The sequence below is a fragment of the Eupeodes corollae genome, chromosome 3 (genome assembly GCF_945859685.1).
Source record: "Eupeodes corollae chromosome 3, idEupCoro1.1, whole genome shotgun sequence".
NCBI classification, from domain to species: domain Eukaryota; kingdom Metazoa; phylum Arthropoda; class Insecta; order Diptera; family Syrphidae; genus Eupeodes; species Eupeodes corollae.
The window spans coordinates 128033632-128037352 of record NC_079149.1 but is presented as its reverse complement, the minus strand read 5'-3'; positions in this window follow the sequence as shown (position 1 = coordinate 128037352).

Sequence of the window (3721 nt, the reverse complement as noted above, 5' to 3'; positions counted from 1 at the left end):
CAAATTAATTTTAGTAAGTTAAAATATAAATGTAATTGTATATGATTTTATACAGGGTGTTTTATTATGATATTCATTTTAGGTTATGTGGGTTTATAAAATAAAATGTGCTACAGTAAGGAATTTAGACGAGCTTCAAGCTCGCTTCAACACCACATGTTCATGTAGTAATCTACGGTTTCTTCTTGAAATTTTTATTTTATGTCAAATTGTTTGGTTAAAACTTTGAAATCAACCATCACATTACGCAGACGTATATTCTTGACTTTGATAGTCAACTATCAAAAATCAGGTTACACGATTTCACCCCTGGTCTGAATTTCGCTATTTTTTATGGAATTCTCTCAAAAAAAACACGGCTATTGTTAAGGGATAAGCGATTTGCAACAAATCCAACTAGTGACAGATGTTGAATAAAAAACAATCAAAGCAAACAAACCTTAATGTATTTAACACACCCGTTTTTAATTTTAAATGTCAGAAACTAGTATGTCAGAAATCATATGGATTTTAAAAAGGACTTAAAAATAATACTGCTATTTTTTGATTTAACTCAAGAAGCTAATTTATGAAACAATTAAAACAAAATGTAGCTGACAAAATGGCCACCAGTTAAAAGAATGTTGCCAACCTAAGTTCTATACCTCTAAGAAAAACACCCTTTACATCCCTTATGCATTTCCTGTTTTCAAAAGTGAACTACCAACATTTTTTTGTCCTTATAAACTTTTGAGGATTTTAGGGATGAGACTCTCATTCTTGTCATTTAAAAACTCAAAAAGGAAATTGTGATTTTGTACACATGAATTTAAGTTTTCAAGTTTTTCTTATTTTAAACTGATAAAAATGGAGTAGGAACATTTTCTGAGACCTTAGTATGTTTTCTAAAATAAAAAATGATGTTAAAAAATACTGAAAAAAATATATTTTTTTTTTCTTTTTGAGTGTGAGGTTAAATTGGGGTGCATCCTAAGAGGTTTTTCAAACGTCATTTCCTCAAAAATTCTACCTAAGGTGAAGTACCACCATAGATTAATTTATTTGAACAATACTGAAAAATTGGGCTTTTAAGGATGGCATCTCACTCCTGTCATTCTAAAACCCCAAAAGGAAGGATTTTATTTCAAGAGATTTCTTAACTTTTGGTTGTTTTAAACTGCAAAGACCCATTTTCTTTAATTCTGAGACCTTAGTATAAATTCTTAAGTTAAAAAATGATTTTTAAAAAAATTTAAATTGAGATAAATTTGTATGCAATTTGCATGTGTGTAATTTTCAATGGATATGACTATTTATGACTTTCAAATAAAACTTTTCGATGTGGGATCAAATTAGAGTTTATCCCAAGAGATTGGCTCCCTTCATATCCTCCTTGGTACGCATCCTCTCTTTTCAAAAATATGAAGTACCAACATATATTCATTTATAAAACATTGAAGATTTTGGGGATGCGTCTCTTCCTGCTTTCATTCTAAAATTCCAAGAGAAGATTGCTTTTTAAGGGTTGTGTTTCTATGCACTGCACACGTTGTAAACTTTTTATATGGTTTTTGCATAGGAACATTTTCTTAAATTCTGAGACCTTAGTATATTTTGGAAGGTAAAAAATGATTTTTTAAAATGAAGGTAAATATACGAACGATCTTTTTTATTGATATATATTTTACTATTTATGCTTTAGAGTGTCAGTTTCTAACCAATGTTTCCTCCTGTTTCCGGAAGTAACCCATCAACATAGATAAACTTGTATATAAGCTTAAGAAGATTGTGCCTTTTTAGGATGAGACTTTCATTCCTGCAATTTTAAAACCCAAAAAGGAAATTGTTTTTTAAGTACTGTATATTGTAAATGTTTGTTATTTCAAATTGACATACATTGAATTGGAACCTTTTCTTATATTCTGAGACCTTAGTATATTTTCAAAGGTAAAAAAAGATTTTTTGAAACTTGTGAGAAAAATACATGTCTTTCTTAATTGATGTATAAGTACTTACATATTTATACTTTTGACTGTAAAATAAAATTGGAGTTCATCCTAAAAGAGATTAAAAAGGGTGTTCTCTTACTGGTGTAAAACTTTGAAATTTATTGCGTTTCAATGTTATGCACCTCTTAAAAAAAAGACACAATTTTTAAAAAATCTTTCCAAGTTGTAAGATTTCTCCTGTCTGAAAAAAAAGCTGAAGGACTTACGCTAAAACTTGTTTGTATTGTCTTAAAGTAATTTAAGTTATTGTAACAAGTCTCTCTTCTAATACCCCTATTATGGTTGGCGAATCGAACGTAAGAATTGAGATATTCCATTAGCGAACTAAGACATTCGACATACTACGAAATTCAGTGCTTCCATACAACAAAAATATAAAAGACATAAATAAACGTCAACTCAAATTAGCTTGTGCCCTTAGTATAGAAAAAATCTCTATACTTGACAGTACGCCCGAAATTGAGCTCAAGGGTAAACTGATGGGTATTCCTAGAAGTGCGAGTTCAACGGCTGAACAGTTTAAGGGGTGGAATGCTGCTGGCTAATTCGACAGAACATTGTTTGTAAAAATATCGATAGAACAACGAAAGGTATGAAACAATGCGGCGGTGTTCTAGCGATGTAAATGTTTCGATTATAGTTCTGTCGTCTATCATTTAAACTTGTTTGAGGCCCAGATATGCGAATTATATTCAAGCTTTGGACGGATGAAAGCTTTGTAGATTATAGCCAGATCAGAGGGGGTAACAAATTTCTTGCATCGTCGGGGAAATTCTAAGCACCTGGCAGCATTTTTTGCGATATCGAATATGTGATCGTTTCATAAGAGGTGACCTGTAATACACATACCAAGTACTGATAGTTGATTGGTTTCCTGGATGCAAGTGTCACTCATAGATAGTGACATCGGGGGTGCGTTACGCTTCAACGACAGAAGACAGCATTGAGTTTTCGAAGCATTAAATTCTACACGGTTTTTGATTCCCCATTTGACAATGCTGTCGAGATCGGAATTAATGAGCTTATCATACGCTTGAAGTTCCACATCCGAAGGACAAGGATGTGAATCTAGAAACGAATATGAAAAGCTGAGGGTTCCCTCGTCAGCGAAACAGTTTAATGGATTAGAAATGACTGACAAAAGATCGTTTATGAATATAAGAAAAAGAGTCGGAGACAAAACGGAACCCTGGGGGATGATAAGAGGGCTTGGTGAGATGAAATATGAGATCACCAGTGGACCTTTTGCTACGAAAGCCATACTGTTGGTCATTAAGAAACTTCCGTTCTTCAAGATATTTCTTAAGCTAAAATAAATTATTAAATTAAATTAAACAGCGTTTCCATAACCTTGGAAAAAACGGACATACGTGCAATTGGACGATAGTTTGAGGGGTAGAAGGATTTGCCTTTTTTAGGGACAGGCTGGACAAATGGAGTTTTCTATCCACTCGGGATGAGACCTGTAGAATAGGACAGATGGAAAAGCTTATCACTTCATTATGCAGCAGGAAGTCACTGTGCGATGTTAATAACAAAAGAAAGTCTGATGCAGGTAGTGACCATCACTTGCTACTGAGTTTGCTTCGCTTACGATGCAATGTACGTCGTAATTTCGTCACCACACTCGGTGACAAAGCATCAAACATCCAAAATGTTGTCTTACCGGTAAATGCTTTCTGAGGTCAAATTAAGAGCGCTTAAACAGACAGACAAGAGCTAGAGATTTCTGG